Source organism: Eschrichtius robustus, chromosome 13, assembly GCF_028021215.1.
Source record: "Eschrichtius robustus isolate mEscRob2 chromosome 13, mEscRob2.pri, whole genome shotgun sequence".
Taxonomy (NCBI): Eukaryota; Metazoa; Chordata; class Mammalia; order Artiodactyla; family Eschrichtiidae; genus Eschrichtius; species Eschrichtius robustus.
The window spans coordinates 45,633,826-45,656,893 of record NC_090836.1 but is presented as its reverse complement, the minus strand read 5'-3'; the positions used below and the strand labels follow the sequence as shown (position 1 = coordinate 45,656,893).

The following is a 23,068-nucleotide window of genomic DNA, read 5'->3' as shown; positions in this document are numbered from 1 at the left end:
CACTGCTCAGCTCCAGGGACCAACCACTCACTGCACTCCTGGAGCACAACTCTAGGTGGTGCCATTCACATAGAATTTGATGTGCATGGTCGCCGCATTTCCGCCCCCTCCCCCCCCCCCCCCCCCCCCCGCCCAAGGTCGTGTGGTGATGGTGGGCCACCATCATGCCCTTTTTGGGTCAGGGTTCTGTTTACCAGTCCAAGCTGGTTAACCTGAGTACCAGGAATATTCATGAGGCTTTGCCCGGGGACAGAGAGATGGACAAAATAGTCTCCAAAGTCATGTCCTCATGAGACGTGGGCACCAGGAAACCAGAGTGTCTCCCACACAACGGGTCCACAAAGCAGGGTGCAGTCTGAGACTAAGTAGCAGGGAAAAGAAATGACAAATTCCATCCATCGGGGAAGGAAAACTGTCTTTAATCCCCAGATTGAAAAGAATAACTCACGTGTAAAGGCCCAGTGGCACTTAGTAGGTCTGCAGTTATCATGAGATGAACCAGAATCAGTGCTGACATTCCAGTCTCTAGGTTCGGGGTTCTTGGAAGCAGAAAGGCCTAGCCACCCTGGTGACACTTGTGCATGGGAATTTGCTGAAATCTGAAATGAGATCCTGACCCAGATGGGGGTCAGGAATTTGTTTCCTTCCCTTTTTCTCCTTCTTAGTTCACTGTTTAGGATGAAAAATGACAACCAGATGAACAAAAGAATGATCATCAGGAATGATAAATAATACACTCCAGATGTGGCCAGAGAGAAATGCAACTGAAAACACCGCCGCCTCCAAGTAGTCACGTTGGGGCGACCCCCTTCTTCCAGCAAGGCCACAATGACACAAGTTCTGTAACTCTTCTTTGGGAATTGTCTTCAGGGTATGTGACTCAGTCTTTAAATGTCCTTATTGGTGACAGATCTTTATCATTGGCTTCTCTGGAATCAGTCAAAAAACGATTCGTAGCTAATCTTGGTTCTCTTGAGTATTTTGTAAAATGGCTAGAAAGTCCACTTTAAAGGAGTCTTTGCAGAAATGGTTTAATCAAGAGAGGTACAGATGGGATAAGCGTATTTCCTCCTAAGGTGACTGTTCCGAAGGACAGCCCTTGTTTGTTCTTCCGTGTTTGTTTAAAGAAGCTAATCACAGATATACATCCCATACTGTATTCTGTATGATAAAAGAATGTATTAGGATGTTGAAGGCTGTGTGCTAACTGCTTCCCCCTCCTTCTGCTATTATGACTTAATGCCTCTGACGACAGTGCCCTTGCTTTTGCTGAGGGATGCAGGGAATAGAGGCGGGGCTGACCCAAGTGAAGAATTGGTACAATTATCCAGGGCAAAGGTTCGGATCGCCATCTACCCTCGAGAGTTGCCTAACTCCGCACTCCTTTCTGGACTAGCTCTGTGTTCATTCTTCCAGGGGACTTGGCCAACTGGGCAGAGCCCTTTTTTAGGGGAGAGGAATTCATTTCTTAGCATGGTTCCCTGTCATTCGTGCAAAAATCAGCACAAGTTTAAGAGAGTGTTGGTTCATGAATTACGTAAAAATGTATTTTTCACAGAAGTGGAGGGGATGAGGTCAAAACGCACCCACACAGCAACCTGTTTCTAACAACGATCGGTTAACCTAAATGAAGAACTCTGCAGTTGGAGAAGTTTCCAGGACGTTTGCTTTCCTGAGGAAAGACCTGGAAGGCGGGGGTGACCCCTGGACTGGGGAGCCTGAGGGTCAGTCTCGGGAATACTCGCCCGCCTTGGGCGGTGGCCTCTCTGTCCTTTGGGAGAGGCTCCTGTCTCTGGGCTCGAGCTGGGTGTGTGTGGTGGTGTGGGTGTGATCACTGGGGCTGGGGGCGCAGGGAGGGATGGCATGACCTCCAGGAGGCCCTAGCACGGCAGAATGCTCAGCTCTCCTACTCCTTCGCTGACAGACCAAGCTGCAAATCAGGAATTTATTAGGAGCTGAGACTCATTTCCCACCCTTTACAGCCCTGACGACTCAGAGGCAGACTCTGGCAAGGGGCTTCCTCATGGTTTTAATTAGACAATTAATTTTTTATTGGGTCGCTTGATTTCCGGAGCCGATTCCACTCTCCTTCTTGTCCCCCACCTGCCTCCCAGCTGTGAACAGCCAAGGGGAAGCCGGGGGATTCGGGGAGGGTGCAGAGGAAAAATCCGCTGTCTGCCCTGCGCTGATCTGGGAGTCAGTGAGTGGGGAGGGGGTGGGAATCCCTCTGCCCCCCTCAGCTGGTCCAGCACCAGAGATACTGTCCAGAGCTCAGCCCTGGGCTTGCGGGGCTGCACAAAGGCATTCCTAGCTACTCCCCCAAGCTGTTGGGCTAATTAGTAACATGGGGTGGGAGCGGGGGTAGCGGCATTTCTGCGGTTAATCCTGGCCGTGCTCAGAGGCTGTTTACCCTCTACCCAGGGATTAGGAACCTGTTTGAGTTAGAAGGGCAGAGAGAGGCCAGGGCTTGGCTCTGTCCTCCACCTGCTTTTAGGAGCTGGGGCAGGGACACTGAGCCAGCCTGAAAAAAAAGTGAGAGAAACCTGTCTCTAATCTATCGCCCTTATTGATTCCCCTGCCGCCCAGCTGCTGGCCTGCTTTTGAATCTTGATCCTCTCCCCTCCTGCCTCACCCGTGGACACTGCCCTTGTGGTCAAATAACAACCTGGATCTGAAAGGTGGGGAGGAAGGAAGGAGGAGAATGTGGTGTTTTAGCAGTGGGGATGAGCCCGGGTGTAGAAGGGTCCCCTGTCGGTCATAAATGTTCTCTTGGAGGGTGGGGAGTCCCCTCCCAAGATTCCTGATCATCTCCATCCTCCAACCCAGAAGGAAAAGAAGGCTAGACTCAAGGAAGAACTTACTCATTTTCAGTAGCAGAAACAAGCAGCTCCTTCTTCAGAGCTCTGTGATAGGGCAAGGCCAATTTCTATTGACAGCAACGTTGCTCAGAGGCCTTGAAATGGAATTGCGGGGAGTGAGAGGACTGTTTCCTCAGGTGCCCTGTTGGTGGGGACATTGTCACTTGTTGTTCTGGCACAAGGACTCCCGAAAGTGTGCAGTCACACGCACTGACCTAGCCACTCAGAGCCAAACTGACAAGCGTCTGCAGACACAGGAGTGTGCTCCGAGGAGCCTCTGGGGACAGGGCTCTGGGGTCCTCGTGGGTGGAACAAGCCCCCCAGAAGAACAAGCCAGGACACCATTCAAAGAGGGGAGCTCCGGTGACCCTCCCCGCCATCCACCACCTCCTCTCGCGTGAGCGAACCCCAGCGTTAGGGCACGTTGGACCCACCCAGCGCCACCCCTCACTGGCCGGGAGAACATAGACTTCCCTTGGGGCCCAGGACTGGAAGAAATAGGGGTGCATATTTATACTGGGTTGTAAGGGACACAAAGATAAAAGGACCCAGAGATCAAAGAGCCCCCAGAAGCTCCGCGTGCAGACCTCTGGGTCTAGGATTTGTTCTGTAAACAGATTTCCTTCTCCTTCGGGGAAAACTCACATTGAGGGATCCCTCCCTTAGGGCTTGTGGTGGTTCCACGCTGGGAGCAAGGGGACAGCCCGAGGTGGGCCTTGTTGGGACACAGGCCTGCCTCCTGCTGGGGCACATCTCTGACTGCCCGAGCCGTGCAGAACTCCACAGAAGAAAGGGACAGGAAAGTTGTGTACATGCCGTGGTGGGTGAAAGGCAGAATGAGCCCAGATCATCCACTGACATTTGTGCTTCCATGTGGCTCCCAGGTCGAGAGGGTTCAGACCTTCCACGACTCAGGGCGCTGGGTTAAGGAGGGTGCAGTATGTGTGCGTGGAGATCCTGAGCTGGGCACTTCCGGGTCACGGAGAACAAAGGAGCCGGGGGTACAGGCAAACCTCCATCAGAGAGGTCGTGTGTGTGTGTGTGTGAGCCTGTGGGTCAGCGTTCATCCGTAGGGAGCAGGGAGGGAAAGAAATGGTGAAGAGGATAGGAGAAAGAGAAGAAATAAAAATGAAGGCACTGAAACAGAGAGAGCAAGCTAACAGACCCACACAAAGAGAGGCAGAGAAACACTGCAGGAGCCTGGGGACCAGGCAGCGGGAGGCGGGGAGGGGAGAGCCTCGGGACGGTCAGCAGCCGAAACAATCGGTCAGGCTTCTGCCCGGGAAGGTGGGCAGGAAGGCAGGGAGGGGAATGGGTGGCAGAGAAAGCCCCCACTTGCCGGGCAGGGCAGAGGAGCTGGAACCCGAGTCTCCCAGCTCCCAAGCAATCAGCCTTCTCCCCCTGCCCTCTCCCTGAGCCCAGGGCTGAGATTGACGGGACTGCAGCTTCTCTGGGTCTGGGTGGATTTGAATAATTAAGTCATCTGGATTCTTATGATTTACCATTTTCAGTGATAAATAGACAGCGCCCAAGCCAGCCAGTTGGCAAAACTCTGGCTGCTAGTTATAATTTGTCAAGCTGCCAGTAGATTCATGTTTCATGCTAATGGAGAGAGACTCATTGACTAGGGGGAGGCGGTGACCCGGTCAGCTCTTTCCTCAGGCACCCCAGAGGTCGAGAGGTCGGGGGGAGAAAGGCCGGGCCGGTATGGATTTGCTGTAAGGGTCAGTGTAATTTTATAATAATTCAGCGGGTACACACGCTCTCGAATACACAGAGGGTCATGTATGCGGAGATATGTTCAGATCTATGCACCTCCCCCGCCCATGCACCTGCTCCAGTGCAGGCGTCTGGGCCCAGTGCACACAAGCCTGCTGCTGAAACACTTGTCCAGCCCCCCCTCAGCTCACTTGCACATGCACACCCTGCTGTCACCTTCAGGCATGTGATTACACCAAGGCAAACCTGCAGACCTGCTCAGACACCCAGAGAAACATAGCCCCCCTCACCGACAATGCACACCTCAAAGATGGGAAGATACCTCTGGGGGACCCCTCTGCCCACCATCCCAACCCCTTTATTTCAGGGCTCTCGTCTCTGCCGTTCCCACTGCACAACTCTTGCTCCCTTTCTAATAGTTTTCCAGTGGGGGAAACAAATGAGCCCTGGGGCTGTCCTATTTTCCAACCGGCTGGGTCTGGGTAGCTGGAGTTGGGAAAACACGGGCTCGGAGACCGGGCACATGGAAGGCGGCAATCAAAATCCAAACTTTCTTTTCCATCAGTTCATTTATTTATGTATTTGTCCACATGCATTAAAGCCTCACAGTGGCAAGAATCTCATTACTGACCGTCATGACAAACAGAGGTAGGGACAATGCTTTGCACATAGTAGGTGCTAAATAAATATCAGTGGCATGAACAGCTGCAGCTACTGATTGATTTCTTGATAGAACAAACTACTCATTTCCCGTCTCTTCCTCCGCCTCAACAAACCTTTATCATCAGAGAAGGCCAGAGAAGAGGTGTGGGTCTGGGTGAAGCCCTCGTATTCCTTGATTTGAGAAATTTGGGCCTTTGGCGTGATTAAAAAATGCTAATTTTCTACCAACAGAAGCGATCCGGTCTCAATTTTGACCCCCAAATGCCCTTAAAATGGATCAATGAGCAAGGGAGGACTGAGGAAGGAGTATCTGTCTTCCCTCCTGCCCAGAAGAGAATTTGAATTTGCTTTGAGCAGCTTGTGAGCAGGGCCAGAAGCTGCAGCTCATTACCATCAGCAGCTTTAAGGTTTGGCAGGGGCGTGGGGAAGGATTAGGGGCCCGAGGAGAAACATTTCCTTTCCCTGTCCCCCAAAACCCCTAAATGAGAGAGAAAAACACAATAGCAAGCCGAACAGAGCAGAGACCGAGGCAGCAAGGAGAACCCAAAGACAGAAGCTGCTTCCAGCGTCAGGCTCAGACTCGAGGATGCAGTCGCAGCTGTCGGCTCTGCCCCTGGTGATTCAAGATTCCGGATCCTGCGAAGTGAATTGGCTTCCCTCCTTCCCAGCGGGGCCAGGCTGGGGGCAAGGAGGCTGCTCCGAGCAGACAGTCTGGAACCCCTCCACCAAGGCCTGGAATAAGAGGCCTCCCTTCTTTGCTGAGCAAATGTGGATGGCGGCGGCAGGCCCAGCTAATCAGGGGCATTCCTTGGAGAGACGGCCAAGAGCCAGAATCGACCAGCTTCTCCATTCAAGGGAAAGAGGACCCCTAAAGGCAATGGGAATAGGGAAACAGGCTTTGCTTATTTAATAGTTTGAGGCTCTGACCTGGTTTCACTGACCTCATCCCACCTGCACCAAGGTGAGCTCCTGCAGGCCCTCACTCACCCCGGGAGAGCAACAGCCTTGGGGGCACCAGCAACTCCACCCCTATGGGCAGGGGCAGGCCGACTGTGGCCTGCAGATGGGTGAGGTGGGGAAGGATCTTCTGGGGTAAGCCACGGGAACGTGATGGCGATAATCATGATTGATACAGAAAATGTGTTGCTTCATCCCGCACTTGATTAGCAAAGCTTACTCCCCATTTTGCCTCTCATCTTCCGTTCCTAATATTTGCATCCAGGTAATGAACTCCTGAGGTTAGGGCGCATGTTAGCTTGTCTGAAGGTCTCAGAGCAAAGCCTCTGAGTACGAAGACAGTACAAGAGCCCCAGCCTGGACTAGATGAAAAGGGAGAGAGAAAGAAAAGGAAAAACAGGAAGAAGGAAGGAAGGGAGCAAGTGGGTGGGGGTGTGTGGAGGGAGATAAAAGAAGGAAAGGAGCTTGAGAAAGGGGAGGAAAGCTAACAGAGCCATGATAAAATTGGCCGGTGGTTTGAGGGTTGCATCCTCAAGGCTTATGCTGCCCTTGGAAGATGTGCTGACCTCAGTGACCTGCCCCATCCCACTTTGGGGAAACAAAGGAGTTATCTAATTGGCTTTAACTGGGTGGTTGCCGCTGGAGCACACGGACAGGGTGCGGGACCACAGGCCCAAGAGGCTGCAGACACACAACCGCCCCAAGTCAACCTCCTCTACAGGCTGAATCTAAAGCCATTTTGCCAATTAATCTCTCTGTGTGTGTGAGTTCCGTGAAATACACTGCAGACCGAAAGTCCGCTTGCCCTAGGAAGGCATGCCCTTGTTCTCTTTCCAGTGTGAGATGCTTTCTTCGGCTCCTCCAGCATCTATAAACCTCACACCAAGCTCTTTATAGATTAATCCAACCCCTTCTGGCATGGAGAGATCCCTTGCCCTGGAAGGTAGCTTTCTGGGGCAGGGATGGAGATAAGTATGGCAAAGGAGGAAGATTTTTCTTCTCACCAAGGAAGAAAATGAAGATGTCCTTCCCAGAACGGACCGGGCCTTATCATCACCCCTCTCTCACCTGCACACATACGGGCAGGCTAACCAAAGTGACAGAAGAACCCTCCAGTGAAAAGGGTTCATTTGACATAGAGAACAAACTGAGGCCCAAGGTCACAGAGCCAGAGCATGGCAGAACAAAGTGGCCCAGTCTGCAGACAGAGGAGGCAGGTCAGGAGACAGAGCCAGGGTGGGTCCGCGACTCACCCCTCTCTAAACCGCTTCTTCTGCTTCCAGCACTGCTTTGGGAGCCAGATATTGACCTGCAGAGCCTAAGGGTCAGCCCCAGGCAGGTGCGGCTGCACTATGAACTCCTCCAGCTCTGTCAGCTACTTTGGAGAGAAGTGAGTCGCAAGAGGCTGGCCTCCGCCTCCACCCCTCCTGTGACCCCGGCCTGCAGCCGCCTGGGGTGGGCACTGGAACCTGGGAGGTCAGGGTCACGGCAGCCAGGATACCTGGGAGCCCCCGCCTCAGCCCCACTGGGCCTCTCCCCGCTCACCCTCCTCCCCACGCCTTTCCTCCCGCTGCTCCTCCCGTCTAGACCCCCTTTCTGTTAACCCAGTTCCCCCTTCTTCTCTTTCCTTCCTCTTTTTCTCTCTGTATATTTCTCATTTTTCCTTCCTTCGTTTGCTTTCTTCCTGCCCTCCCTCCACTTTTATCTCCTCTCTTCCTTCTTTCCTTTTTTCCTAGCTTTCCTCCTTTCCTACCCGTCTCTCTTTCTCCCATTCATTTCTCTTTTATTTTTTTTAAAACTTCTCTTTCTTTTCCTTCCCTTTTCTTCTACTTTCTAGCTCCTTTCATTCATTTGCTTTTCTTTTCCTTCCTTCCTTTCTTTCATTTTTTCTTTCATTTTTCCTTTCTTTTTCTTTCATTTTTCCTTTCTTTCTTTTCTTTCTCTTTCCTTCTCTTCTCTCATACAACAAACTAATCTTGCTTCTTCATTCTGTCCTTTATCAACATTCCTTCATTTCATCTCCCTCCCGAGTTCCTTCCGCTGCCCCCAGTATCGGGGCTTTCTCAAATTTTCTCTTCCCTCACCAGTCTTTTCTCTTTGTTGTTCTCAATTTTTCCAGTCCTTTGTGCTGTTTCCTCGACCTCCTTTCCATCTTCCATTGTTTCTAAATCCTCTCTCTGCAACCAGCATAAGGCATAAAAGTGCCCCCTCCCCAGGGCGGGGCTTCCGTCCTGTGCCAGCCTAGCCACCCTTCATGCCATTCCTTCTCAACTTCCCTCAATGTGAGGTTCAATTTCAAGGGCCCAGGAATGGGGCTGTTCCCTGCTAGCTGAGAAGTCAGGGCTAAGTCCACAGCTCCTCACTACAGGCTTAGGGGACACCTGCCAAACTGTTGTCACTCCATCAATCCTAGTAAAAGAGAAAGAGGAAGAGAAGAAAAGAGTAAAAGAGAGACAGCTCCACAGACTGTGTGTGCGTGCGTGTGTGCATGGTGTTGGGGAGGAAGGGGCAAAAAGGACTGGATTCATCAAAGAGGGAGGGGGCAAAGTCCAGAAGCAGGCACCTTCTCTTAGTGCACCCAGAGCCGGGGGCAGCCTGCAAAAGAAACCCCAGTCGGCTCCCATGTTCATTTTGGGATTGGGCAGGATGAGACCTTCCATCCAACTCTTCTGGGCTGGAGGGGTGCACCAGGGCCTCGGGATGGGAGGAAAGAAAAGGGCTTATATTTGAGTATCAGTTGCCTTTACATCTGCCCCTGGACACATCCCTCCCGAGGCCCCCGCCCTGGAGCCCTCCGGGTCCCTAGGCGGTGCCCCCTGCGGCCCTCCTGGACCTCTCAGCTAGGCGGGCCTAGTTCCAGGGCTCCCTCGGGAGCAGTGCCGGGGCAGCCCCTGGATTACTTGCAGCAAAACCTCGGGCGCAGTGAAAACAAAGGCCTGGGAGGATTGGCCGCTCTTGACCAAAAGATGTGGGCCAAGTAGAGGCCAGAGACACTACTTGCTCGACATGGGAATTTTCTCTCCTGGATCCACAGTCCCTGCCGGCCCTTTCCAAGAAGCGGTCCAAATGCTGCAGCCGCCACCTGCCTGGCTCCTCAGGCCAGGCCTGCAAACCTCAGGCTCCACGGAGACCCTCCGCCCAGGCTGGGCCTCCCTTTCCGGGGCTCCAGAGTTCCCTCGGCCCTGCCAGTGCACCTGCGGCGGCCTCGACCCTCGCCCGCTTTCCCAGACCCCGCAGGCCAGCCCCCGTCCCCGCCTTGGACTGCCCACTCGCGCAACTCTCCACCCGGGGTCCCCAAGTTCAGTCGCGCGCTCTGAACCCACCCTCTTTGACTCCCTTTTGAAGAGCCTCCTCCATCCCTTCCTCCCGGGACTTCTCGTGGGACGGGGTGGGGGGGCAATCCCAGACCCGGGAAGGGGGTAGGGGACTCTTTTCCTGGCCCTACTGCGCGAGCTGCAGAAAGTTGGAAGGTGGGGAGGAGCCCTCCCTGGATTCCATCTTAGGGAAATGGGTCTCTGAGTCAAATTGGAATTAAAAGGAGAAGAAGAAGAAGAAATTCATGTCACTCCTAACTTAAAATCAGCAAAAGGTCCCGGGGCAGCAGGGGACCCCAGGAAGTCCCGGGCTGAGGCTCTGGGGCGATACCCCGCCCCCACCGCGGCAGAGTCGAAAACTACTATTTTCGGCTAGCACGTCTCTCGCTCTCCTGGGAAAGCCCTTTGGGGATCTCCAAGCGTCTCTAAGAGCTTCCTGGATGAGCAGGTTCGGGACCTGCCCGGGTTTTTCTACATCCGTGATCAGCCCTGATTGGGAAACAAACCCATCCTTCCTTTAGTATAAGAAGCAGGGGGCCCTCCCTCTCGCTGTAAACCTCAGAACCCCAACTCTGCTCCCTTCTCCGTCTCTCTTCAAAAAACTTTTCTGAAGTTCCCGCAAGTTGCGTTTGGGGAAAGAAGTGATCACCCTCAGACGCTATGGGTCTCTAGGCCCCCAGTTTCTCCCATCCTCTCTAGTTTCAGAAGCAACACTCCTCGTCCCTCTGCCAGCTGCCACCTTAGTCCCCAAACTCGAGGGGGGAAAGCTGCTCTGGTCCCACTCCTCTGATTAGTGGGGATTAGTATCTGCCAGCAGGGGAGCCGGGATGGAGTAAGGAGAGACAGAGATGGGGAAAGACATTGTTTTCAGGCTACAGCGCACCCCTCCCGGACCCAGCTCACCTGCTCCAGACGGGTTCCTCTTGACTTTTATCCACTCAAAAGTTTGTCCTTCTCTCAAACTGTGTCAGGAGGTGCGCAAACTCGGCACAGGGGTAGGGGTCGGGGTAGGGTGGGCGCCCCTGAGAGCGCAGGCGCCTGATTCAGGGCGAGCTCCGGGGAAGCGGTACTCGCGTGCATCTTCCCCAAAGTGGGGGCCCAAGCAGTGATCCCGGGACATGACACTCAAGCGCCCGGGGTACGGGGTCAGGCTGCCAGCCCGGGACTGCCCGGGGCAGATTGGGCGCTATAGAGGGAGAAGCCAGCGGGACCGGGCAGGCTCGGGGAACTGGAAGGAGAGGGCCCTGGGTGCCTGGCGACGTCTCTCGCTTCCTCCAGTTTGCGCCCTCCAGGGTGTGTCCCAACCCACAACATTCCCTCAACCCGTTCTGGGGCGACACTCAGGGCCCGGACAAGGCAGAGAAGGAGGGTGAGGGGACGAAGTGACCCTCTCCTTAGCCCCTCCCCAGCGCCCGCGCCACTGCTCCCCGCCCCCGTTTCCCTGCCCAGAGCCAAGGGACATACAGAGAATTGCACTAGAAATTCGATCGATTGGTACGAGGGACCACGTGGTCCGGGGTTGGCCAATGACCAGGCCGCCCGGGATGAGCTAATAATGGAAGCAATTTGTAACTTTCAGTAGCTCTCTAGGCCTGGGTACCGAAGGGAGGGAGGCGGGCGGAGGTGGGGAAATGGGTGCCCCCCAGTCCTTCCACCCTCCTCATTCGTTCAGGGCAGCGGGATCCCCGAATCCTCCTTTCCCCCAACACGCAGGCACTCGCAGAGTCCCGCACCCACTTCTGTCCGGCAGCCGCTGCTCCAGAGCAAGGTAAGCGGGTCCTCCATCCCTCAAACACCCCCAGCCCCATCCTTTCTGGCACCTGCAAAAAAGTCCCCCTTCTTGCCCCATTAGACAATTTAAATCCGGTTTTGTTTTTCTCTTAGTTGAAAAAATATAATCCTTTTGTATTTTTTCGTATAATTTCAGATTTGGGGAAAGATTAAGTTCAGATTAATATACTTTTCTTGGAGGGTTAGTGGTACTTTTTGGATCAATTTTATATTCTCTTCTTTTGGAGAGGAGCATTCTATTTAAGGAGAGTTTACTTTGCAGATGAGTTACACCCTATGTTTTTGCAAGTTTCACTTTTCTGATGATGTTAAGTTCGTGCCTTTCTCCATCCCATCTTCCAATTTCAATATTCACAAATAATCAGTTAACATATTTCAAGTTTATTCGTTTGCTTTTCTCCTCCGTCACTAGTTTTTCAGCTGTTACTGAATCGACACGATTTTTTTTTTCCTCCTGGTGTAGACCAAGGGTTAGTTTTGTGTTGATTTCTCTTTTTGTTTTGTAAATGAATTTATTGTTTGGGAAACTCTATGAGAGTGTGAATGAGGTCTCTTTTGACTCATTCGACCCCTCCTATTTTAAAGAACAATTGAAGTGTTGTATGCATAGTCTTCAATTTTTGTTGATGTTAATCTTTCAATTTTGATGTATTTTACCTCCTTTTAAAACCTGACCTGTTCTTTAAATTTAATCTTTTGTGTATGTTAAACCATCTTTAAAGTTTTAATTTTATAAACTTCACCATTTTGTACATTTCCTTACCCTTGTTCAGCCCCCTTTGCCCTCCTGCATCCTCCATCTCAGACTCCCACCCCCAACTTCCACAGTTCCCAGCTTCAAATTCGATTCACCCAGCCAGGCAAGGTGGGACGCCGGGGAAGAAGAAAATGTCCTACTTGGGTCAGAGCTTACACTTGAGGTTCTGGTTCTGGGCACCTCTAGTCCGACTCCCCAAGCCAGCAAATTCAGGGAAAGCAGAATTTCTGTTTGACTTTTTAGTTTGGGACCAAGCTCTTTCTCCTTGGCTCTATTCTGGGGAAGTCTTTGGTACACAAAGTTGAATTTTTAGTTCTCATCTTGTCCCTGAATTCTAAGAAAAGTACCAGCAGATTTTTTTTCTCCCTTAAATGTAAGCTGTTAGCTCGGGGTCAGCCTGTTGGGACTCTTGCCTCCTGGGAGAGGATTCCCAGAAGGGAGACACAATGTTTAGTCCCCTCTTTTACTTCTGATTAAGGTGGAGGTGGCAGGGGTTGGGGGACCCCATTTTGATCTCCAGCTCTGGCTTTGAACGGACACAAAGAAGAAGAGAGAGCTGGCCTAGGGACTAGATCACTTTGGGTCAGTGGGTTCTGGTTTAGGAGAGTTTGCGGTAAACCCCAGCTCTGAGGACATTCTAGCGTCACTGTGAAGTAAATCATCAAAATGGTGTGATATGGTTTCAGCCTATTCAGATTCATTGCAGGTACAAAACTCAAATGTTGAGAGAAATCTGTTTCCCAAAGATCCGCCTCTGCTGACTTTGTCCGTTCCTCTGAGGGAAACAGCCGAACTCGGCAGAAGTAACACTGCCACGGCTCCTCCCCGCTCGGTCCCCAGCTCCGTCGTCACACTGACATTCTGGGCACATTCGGCCCAGCCCCCGTAACCGCTTCTCCCAAGTATGAATCTAAATTACTATTAATAAGGGGCTGCTCCAAGTTAATTGGCATTCAAAGAATTCATTTCAATTTGTTAATATTAAATGAACGCTCTGCACTTTAGCTCCCTCCTTCGCCCTGGATTCCCAGATGAGTGATGGGAAGTGGGGGCGGGGGAGGAGGAAGAGGAGGGTTTTATTTCTGATTCCAGCACAGCCACTGCCGTGCCTCCCGGGGTGGGCGGGGCCGTGAGATCCAGGCGCAGTGGGGACCTGACTGGGGACTGGCTGATGGTCTTTTTAGGTGAAATTCATCTGATCCCGCTGGAGCTATCGGGGGAGGGCAGAGGGGAGCTGCAACTCTTGCAAGTGAGCCTCTCATTCTTATATCCAGAAGAGTCAGTTGAGGCTCAGAGAGCTTAATCCCCACTTCAGGTCACACATCTGGTAGTTGGGTCTGCCTGGCACCAAAACCATACCTGGGCTGCCTGCAAAGCACAGCTCTCCAGCCCGGTCTCACCTTCCCTTCCTAGTTCTGGCCATCCTGCTCCCCCTTATTTGTAGTCACGCCTAGTGACTGGGAACAGGGGTTAGAGAATGAGGTGAGACTGAGAGAGGGAGTGGCAGGGGGGCAGTGGCAACAGAAACTTTTCTCACATCCTTGTGAAGAAGGTGGATAGAAAGGTAGTCTCTCTGGAGGAAGCCTGCTATCACTTTCCTGGGGCTCTGATCTCGGGGTGGATGGTGGGACCTCATTGGGAATCACACTGTTTTCTGAACTGTGGACTCTAGTTCTCCTCCTCTGGGAGGGGAAGAAGAGGGCGGCTCAGCTGAGGGGTTTGAGCCCTGGATTAAAACTGCTAGTTGTCTACTTAATCCTTCTCTCCTTGTTCTGCGAGGGTAGAGAACCTCCGAGCTGGACAATCCATCTCCCGGCTGCCAGGTGTGGCCAGAGGGGGATGTGAGCCAAGTAATGTCATCAGAGCCTTAAGACATTGGGTAAGTTCTCCTTTTCATGAGCTGGACCGGATGTGCCTGAGACTGAGCTTTGACCATGCAGTTGAGGAGAAATCCCTAAGAGAGGGCAGAGCAAGAGTAGAACAGGAACCCAAGTTCCTGATGGACCAGGTGGAACAGAGCCACCTGCTGTCTGGGACTGCTCCCGTCCGGACCGTTGTGTGACAAGTAAACTTGTTTTCTATATGTGGCTGTGTTTGGGGCCCTTTTTTTAATACCAGTTTTGTCATCATCCTTCCTAATATACCTTCCCACCTGAGGACAGAGATGGAGGGGACCTTGGAGATCATCCTGTGCTTGGCCAAGTCCCTTCATGTCACCCACAGGGGCCTGGGTATCTCCCATCCCCACCCTCACGTCAACCTAAGAAGCTCGGCAGGACACTCATGTTAGATGTTGGGTTGCTACATAAGGTTTTATTTGAAGAAAGGACCCTATGGTTAAAACCAGTTTGAAAACCCCTGAAAGTTCAATCCCCTCCCCTGTTTTTTTTTAATTACACCCAAGGCCCAGAGAGAGGCAGTGACTTGCATAAGGTCACACACTTAGTTTTTCTGTCATTTTCTGAATCCCAGATGGGTTCTCTAACCATCATATCAGCTGCCTCAACAAATCGCAAGGACAGAAAGAACCCAAACCAGGCAGGGGGCCTGTGTCTCCTCCAATAAAGCTCTGGAATAGCCAGGCCATGTTTGCCTGATTTCCCCTGGGTCCCTCCAGTTGGATGTCTGCCTTGGAGACCCGCCTCCCTGGGCCTGGAAACTACCGAGCTGCACCTTTGCTCCAGCCGCCTCCTCACCCAGATGGTCAAACATGCAAAGCAGAGCTGGGGCCAGAGCCGAGCTCCCTGCCTCCCTCTAGTCTTTCCACATTTATGTCTCCCTCCTCCCCCCATCCAGCCCCTTCCTAGTAGCCCACCAGGGAGGAGAAGGGGGAAAACTGTCATAAATTTCCCCTATTTATACAAGAAGACAGAATGTTTCTCATGCCAGAAAAAACACAGAGAGGGAGCTGTCAGGGGAGAAGGGACCCAGCCCCATACCTCTGGGGCCAATTTATCTTCCTGAGTCATGGCTTGGGGGCTACCATAACACTGCCTGTGTGACTTGCAGGCTTTGGCTTGGGGGGCAGCCAGGACAGACAGTGCCTGGGCTTTGTTTTGGTCTTCCTGCTCCATCTCAACCATTCCGTCTCCGTTTCTCTCTCTCTTTTTTAAAAACAAGATTCTTGAGATATAATTCGCATACTGTACAATTCACCATTGAAGTGTATAATTCAGTGGTTTCAGTATAGTCACAGATATGTGCAACTATCACCACAGTCAATTTTGGAACATTTTCATCACCTCTGAAAGAAATCTCATACCCTTTAGTTATCACCCCCTTTTACTCTTCCATACCCTTGCTGGCCCTAAGCAAACACTGATCTGCGCTCTATTCCTATAGATTTCTCTATTCTGGACTTTCATATCAAGGGAATCATATACTATGTGGTCTTTTGTGGCTGGCTTTCACTTAGCATAATGTTTTCAAGGTTCATCCGTGTTGTAGCATGTATCAGTGCTTCATTCTTTTTTATGGTTGAATAATATTCCATTGTACTTTTGTTTACCCACTCTTCCATTGATGGATGTTTGGGTTGTTTCTACCTTTGGGATATTATGATTCTACCTTAACTCTTATGTCTCTAGACAGCCTGGATCACACAGAATGAGGTCTGTGGGCAAGAATGGATGTGTCTTAGATGAATGGATAAAGAAGATGTGGTGTGTGTGTGTGTATATATGAGTATTACTCAGCCGCAGAAAAGAATGAAATAATGCCATTTACAGTAACATGGATGGACCTAGAGATTATCATACTAAGTGAAGTAAGTCAAAGAAAGACAAATATCATATGATATCGCTTATATGTGGAATCTAATACAAAAGAACTTATTTACAAAACAAACGGACTCACAGACAGAAAACAAATTTATGGTTACCAAAGGGAAAAGGAGTGGGGATAATTAGGGGTTTGGGATTAGCAGATATACACTACTATGTATAAAATAAATAAACAACAAAGTCCTACTGTATAGCACAGGGAACTATATTCAATATCTTGTAATAACCTATAATGTAAAAGAATCTGAAAAAGTATGTATATGTATATATACATATATTTGTATGTGTATATATATAACCTAATCATTTTGCTGTATACCTGAAACTAACACAACTAACACAACATTGTAAATCAACTATACTCCAATAAAAATTTAAAAAAAAAACCATGTGGAGGCATAAAAAAAGATATTAGTTTTATTGTTAATTATTGATAACAATAAAAATTGAAATTATTACTAAAAAAATAAAACCTTTGGTTCTGCAAAAAAAAAAAAAAGAATGGGTGTGTCTTATACGTGGGAATACCCAATATCCATGAAAGCAGGGTCTTGGGAACATGCCTTCTTTTGTGTTAGTTACATATAATAAGCTGGAATTTTCCTCCCTCTGCAAGTTACTGAGGGGGGGGCTACTCCTTCCATTCTCTCTTCATTCTTTTCTTGTTGCTATTTGGGTCATTTGCTGTGCTTCTCAGAGTTGGGGACTCAGAGCCTTCTCCAGGGGTTTCAGAGACACAGAGTAGATGAATGGACATCTTCCCACTGGGGAAGCGGTTCCCTGAGTCTGGTCTCCAGCGATCCTCCAGTATCTCACAGTTGAAGAAAGGTCTGTGGAGGCTCCAAGGTCTGTGGGAGGTGTGATGGAGCCTAGAATGCAGACCTCCTGCCCCTGCCTCCTTGCTTGGTCCATCTCAGTGTCGCAGACAGGCTTTGAGCTCCACCCTCTGCTCACCTAGCAAGTATGCACAAAGCATCCAGTGAACCCAAGAGACACTGCCCCTTCCCTCATGAACCTTGCAGTTTTAGTGGTGAGAGTAAGATAAATACAAGTAGGCAAAATAATGGCAAGATCTGTAAACATTTGCTGAATGAATGAATGAACAAATGATGTACCTATTATGTGCTCCATAAAGAAAATGTAAACAAAACAGAGTTGTCAATCACTTTTGCTGCCACCAGCTTTTCCAGTCTGGAAAACAGCACTACTTCTCCATCCCTCAGAGGGGATGGTGTGCAGACAACGCAAAATATCAGCTAATAATATCTACCAAGTATTGGACTAGGCATGTACCAAGGGAGTAATATATCTCACTGATTTTCACTTGTTTTTTGTTTGTTTGTTTTTGCCTCGTCGCTCAGCTCTCAGAATCTTAGTTCCCCAACCAGGGATTGAACCCGGGCCACGGCAGTGAAAGCACCGAGTCCTAAGCACTGGACTGCCAGGTAATTCCCTTTCCCTCTTTGAATTAGGTATGATTACCCCCATTTTGAGGATGAGAAAAACTGACTCAAAGAGATTAAGTAACTATTTGAAATCATGTTGGTAGCAGTAAGTGGCAGCACATTCGTACTGGACTCTGGGATGGATTTGTTTTTTATTCCCAGGTCTCCACAACAAAGACAGATACATTTCTTTCTGAGGCCCCAGCACAGAGGAGCTGGCCACCCTCCCCTGTCCTGCCCTGGCTCGGCCCCTCTCCTCCCTTTGCCCAAAGGCAAAGTGGGCTGAGGTGGAGTTGCCAGCTCCTCTCTGGAAGTGTGTGTCCACTGGCTATACCTGCCTCGTGGGTAGGAAGGGAAGGACCAGTTTTGCTTTCAAAAGCCTTATCCTTCCAGCCCGTGCTGTGTGGGAGGGACCACAAGAGGCCTGGATGTTGTCAAGCAAAGGCTTGAACCAGCCAAAGAGCCGATGATGTTGACGAGAAGGGGACCTCAGCAAGGCAGATAATCAGAAACTGACGATTGACAGCCCTTTAGCGTCCACACCCCCACCGACCCCTGCTCAATCAGGCACGTACACGAGCTTGACGACAAATAACAAACTGTAACATGTTCTAATTTTCACATGCATTTGTTCACTTCTCAGAGCAAACATAAGATGCATCCAAGGCTGGGCTTATTACGGAAAAAAAAGTTTCTGAGACTAGAACCCAAGTGTCCTGCTCAATCTCATGTAATGAAATTTATGCAGGGCTGACTACGGACCATGTCCTCTGTGCACTATTTCATGACTATTAACTCATCTCTTTTCCACCACCATACGAACTAGGTATTAATCTTCTCCACGTACGTTTTTTAAGGTGAGGAAACTGAGGCATAGTCGTGAAGCATCTTACCCAAGGTCACACAGACGGCAAATGGCCGGGCAGGGATTACGAAGCCAGCCGCCCAGCCCGGAGTCTGTGCGTCATCGCTCCGCCAGGTGGGCTTGGCGCAGTGACTATACTTGGGAAGTCGAGTGTGTTTCCCTGGCCGCCTCCCTCCCCTTCCCCTCAGTCTTTATGGCCCATTGGAAAAAGCAAGGCAGAGCTGTGGCTCCCAGGGTGACTATCGTTCAGCTGCCTCCTTGGCACTGTCATTCTCGCCTCCCATCTCTTGCCAGGGGCTCCAGCCGGGAATACCACAGACGGTTTGCCATGGATCAAGACTCCTCTGGAGAAAGCTCACAGGAAGGCTGCTGTGAGAAATGAAGTCCCTTGCTGTTTCCCCGATTTCCTCATCAAGAGGCGCCAAATGAAGTCACTGCACGTTTGAACGGGGGCCATCAAAGCGCGGCCTCTGACCAGTTCAGAGGCAGACGTGGGCTTGGGCAGCCGGTGACTGAACGGCGGCGGCATGGAAAACCTGAGGTGGTGGATGGTTGAAATAAAGCTCCTGTAGGAGGGTTATGTGTGCTTCACTCAACAGTGCTCCCCGACGGGGGCCCAGGGTGTACACCTGAGCTGTGAATAGGCTTGTTCACTTACCGATTAGCCCCTTATTTATTCAGTAAGTTCTGATTATGTACTTAAGAGGCACCATGCTAGGTGTATAGGATGGACAAGACAAAATCCCCACCCCACGGGGGCTACAGTCTAGAGAGGGGAGGCCGGAGCAAGATTACAGTGATCTGTACCAAGTACTGAGTAGTCTCGTGTCACCACTTGACATCACTACCCCCCAAAGCTGCCCTCCTCCTGGCCTCTCCCTATGCTCAGCGTAGCCCCCTTCCCTCCAGCTTCTTTCTGCCTGGATCCCATCTTCCTTCTGAGCTGGGTCGCTGCTGGGCTGCAGGCAGCGACAAAGGTGGCAATAAAGCAGCAGAGTTAAGGCCTCAGTGTCCTAAGGGAATCCCAGGTGGAGCGGGCCGGGTGATTTTGTTTGCCGCCTCTGTTCTCTGGGCCACCCTGGCCCTGGAGGCTGCCCTGTGCAGACGGCATCACCTGGGCTCCTGACTTCCCATCTGTGGTCTGGCTTGGCCAGCAGGGGTCCTGGCAGGGAGGGGAGAGAGGAGCCAAGGTACTTGTCTCCCTGTCCCCTGCCTGCCTCTCTGCCACCGGCCTGCCCGAAGTCCTGGCAGGGGTTGTGGTTCCCCAATGGCCCCGGCTTTGCTGGGTGGCTGCTCTCCCCGACCCCAGTTTTGTTGGCACCATTTCAACCCTTTTGGTACCTCATCAGCCCTTAACGGTTCCCTTAATTCCAACTATGCCTTGAAAATTGTCATGTCATTAAACTCTTTCAGTGGAGCCCTTTTGAATGTGTCACGTGTTTGCTGTTGGGACCCTGACTGGCTCACCTGGGTGTAGGTGGGGGAGGGGGAACAGGGGCCCCAGGTGAGCTTTATTCCTCCTCTTCTCCAGGGGCTCCCCATTGGAAGAGAGAGGCTTTGGACCAAGGAATGGGGGACAACTCTCTACGGATGGTTTTCACTGAGGGATGAGGAATCACCGCCTGTAGCTCCCTGGAAAGCAGAATCCAGAGGTGGTGCAGGTCAGGGAGATCAGCTCAGTGCTTTGTGACCACCTAGAGGGGTGGGATAGGGAGGGTGGGAGGGAGGGAGACGCAAGAGGGAGGCGATATGGGGATATATGTAGATGTATAGCTGATTCACTTTGTTATAAAGCAGAAACTAACACACCATTGTAAAGCAATTATACTCCAATAAAGATGTTAAAAAAAAAAAAAAAGTGGTGCAGTAGGGCTTTTGGTTGGGCCAAAGGGAAGGAAATTACGACTGAGGACCGACCCTGTGGTGGCCTCTTGACAACACTTCCCAGCCCCTTAATCCCTCCAAGTGCCTGTCCTCATTTTACAGGTGAGAAGCTTGTGGCTCAGAGAGGGAAAGAGGGAGCAGAAAGGAGCTTCACTCCACCTCGGTTGCTCTGTCAATCAAAGAGAAGCCTCACTTTGTGATCAAGGGCTTGGCAGGGTAACAGACAAATCTCTGCTTAAGTGTCAGCGTAGCACTGGAATCTGGAGCCAGCCTGTTAAGAATTTGAATCTCGGATCCGCCTCTTACTAGCTGTGTGATCTTGGGCATGTTACTTGACCTCCCTGTGCCTCGGTTTCCCCAGCTATAAAAATGGGGCTGATAAAAACAACACTCCCTGAGAGGGTTGTGGAGACCGTGGAGTGATCGTACGGTTATGAGGTCCTTAGGAAGTGCAGGCACACAGTGCAACACTATGTGTAAGTGATTAAAAAATGGAGCCTTAAAGGATTGAAATACTATAACTGCTATGACATGAGTGATCCTCAGAAACATGCTAAATGAAATAAACCAGATGTATAAGCTAAAAAAAAAAAAGGAGCCTTAAGCTTTCTCCTTATGTTCTACCCCCTGCCCTCTTCTTATTGCCTGCCTTCCCTGCCTTCTTCCCAAGGTCCTGAAAAAGGGTGAACACCTACCAGGAGCCCATTGACAGGTCTGTTGATTCCCAAGCCCTCTGTGAGCATGATTTGCTCTGCCCTGCCCCCAGATGTCACCATTTTGGAGAGAGCAACAAGGACCAGACTCAGTTGGGTCATCCACGCCAGGTCCCTGCACCCAGTGGGATCAGCTTCTATGCGTGCACCATGGCCTCTTCCCTCCAGCCCCCCTCAGCTTCCGGAGCGGCAGGGGGCCCGGGAGCTCTTGGTAACAGCACATTAAGCCCCTGTTTTGTGGGAACTTTAAACACAAATTAGAGAAGGCAAATGACTCAGCCAGATAAGCCATCCTGGGAGAGCAAGGAATAAGCCCAGAGAGTCAGCTGAGGTAAGGCCTGAATTTAAACTCTGTAGATACCCAGAGGCCTGGCACAGGTGGAGGCTGGAGGTCCTCAGTGAGGAACCCTGGAAGCCCCACACCCCAGTTGCCCTGCTCTGGGCTCCATGCCAGCCGCCTTCTCCTCCATTCTCTATATCTCCTTTTTGCAGAATTCCAACCCAACTCCTGATTCCATCCCTCCCCGCTCCCACCCTACTGTTTTGGAGAACTCCATTCTTATATTTCGTTTCTCATCCTTCTCTGTAATCGACTATTCTGGAAAGTTCTGCTTGTTATCTAACCTCCATCTGCTCTATTACAGTTGGAGTCTAATGTATCCTGCTTAGTGGTGGTTCAGGGGGCTTCTATTCAGGAGGCAAATGTGGGGTAGCAGAAATAACCTAAATGCTAAAAGGCCTGTGTTTATTTCTCTGGGTCTAGTTTTCTCATCTGTACAAAGAGTGTGTAAGAGGGTCTCTAAGCCCCTGTGAGCTCCAATTTTTCACAGGAGAATTGGAGGACAAGAACACCCCAGGAAATCTCTATTGTTCTATAACCCAGGAATTTCCCACTGTTCTAGAAACACTGTTGGATATTGGGGGTGGGGTGGGGAGGGGGAGAGCAGTCAAGCCTGTCTATCCCTCTGTGGGAGGGGTCTACGGGCTCTGCTTCCACCCCTCCGCATGCAACCCAGACCCAGGCCCAGGCCCGGGCCCAGGAGAGAGGCTGCCTTTCCAGTTCTGTCAAGGCCCGCTGAGCCCAGCTCTGTGGGGCTGTGGCCGCTGAGATGTTGTCACTGTCCTCTGGGGTGGAAGCGACATATGTCCCCTCTGTCACAGCACCTGTGAGGGTGGCTGAGGGATGGCAACCCCCAAGAGGGCGGAGTTGCACCCTCTCCAGCTGACCTTGAGAAATCTTCTTATCCGGCTTTTCGGGGAGGTTTAAAGTGAAGGCTGAGGAGGCACATCACCACAGCCCCAGTGCCACGCCACCCCCGCCAAATGGGAAGCCGCTGTCTTTTGGAGAATGTAAAAGAGCACATCTTGGCTACAGCAAGAGGGAAGAGAGTCAAACCACACGTAGAACTTTCAGGTTGGGTACTGGAGCGGACTGTGACCCCAAGAGGTCATCCAAAAGGGAAAACCCATGGCTCTTGGTCTCAGCGGGTGTCCGTGAGGCCTGGGTCACTGGCAGGGGTGAGGGCAATGACCCCGAAGCCCGTGCCAGCCTGTGACTCAGGAGTCAGTAGGTCCCTGTGATCGGCAGAGAAGGACCTTGGCATTTTCTCTGGCCCAAGGCCCTTAGACAGAGGTGGGCAGCTGCCACTGGGGCCCGGGGCCCAGCTGCGTCCCCACCTTGCCTTCCTTCCCCCTCCCGTGTGTCTGGCTGCCCCTGGAGCCCCAGGCCTGCCCGCCATCTGGGCAGCTCAGAGGAGAGCCCACTGCCAAGGGAGTGCCAGTGTTGATTTATAACCCATAACCTTGGCAGGCTCGGCTCTGTGCCCGGAACCTCCTTTGCTCAGGAAAGAGGCGCGCCTCTTAAAGGAGCAGTTCAGTGGAATGCAGGGAAGCCCAGGACAAGTGCTGAGGCAGACAGGGGGCTGGCTGGTGAGGACCAGTCCCACCCCTCAGGACTCTGGGTGACTGTCATTCCCTAGGGAAGTTTCTCCAGCAATCATCACGTCCCTCATCATGCACTTCTCTGTGGACTTAGCCCAACTCTAACAGTTTAGTTTGTTTAACCTCAGTCTTTCCTCATAGACCGTCAACCCCATGAGGGCTGGAATCAGAGCCGTTGTGTTCATCCCTGGATGTGCGGCACCCAGCACAGTGCCTGGCATGTGACAGAGGCGCAGGAAGAATTTGTCAAGCACAGGAAAGAATAAATAAATGAAGGTCCCTGCCCATGAGGTCTGGAGAGGACCATAGCCTTCCTGTTGCCTGTCATGGTTTTCAAGACCCTGCACCACCTGCCTCCACCCCCAGGACTTCTCCCTCC

General features: G+C 51.3%; 1 long non-coding RNA gene across 2 annotated transcripts; it reads left to right on the top strand.

Annotated features, from left to right (window-relative positions):
* Nucleotides 1-11,042: 11,042 nt before the first annotated feature.
* LOC137775504 (uncharacterized) lies at nt 11,043-19,836 on the top strand. Of its 2 annotated transcripts, XR_011076033.1 has the most exons (5): nt 11,045-11,279; nt 13,844-13,938; nt 17,203-17,286; nt 18,446-18,692; nt 19,683-19,836. It is a non-coding gene; the product is annotated as an uncharacterized lncRNA (long non-coding RNA). The 2 variants fall into 2 exon arrangements; XR_011076032.1 differs by lacking the exon at nt 19,683-19,836 and having other exon boundaries at nt 11,043-11,279; nt 18,446-19,575.
* The last annotated feature ends 3,232 nt before the right edge of the window (nt 19,837-23,068 follow it).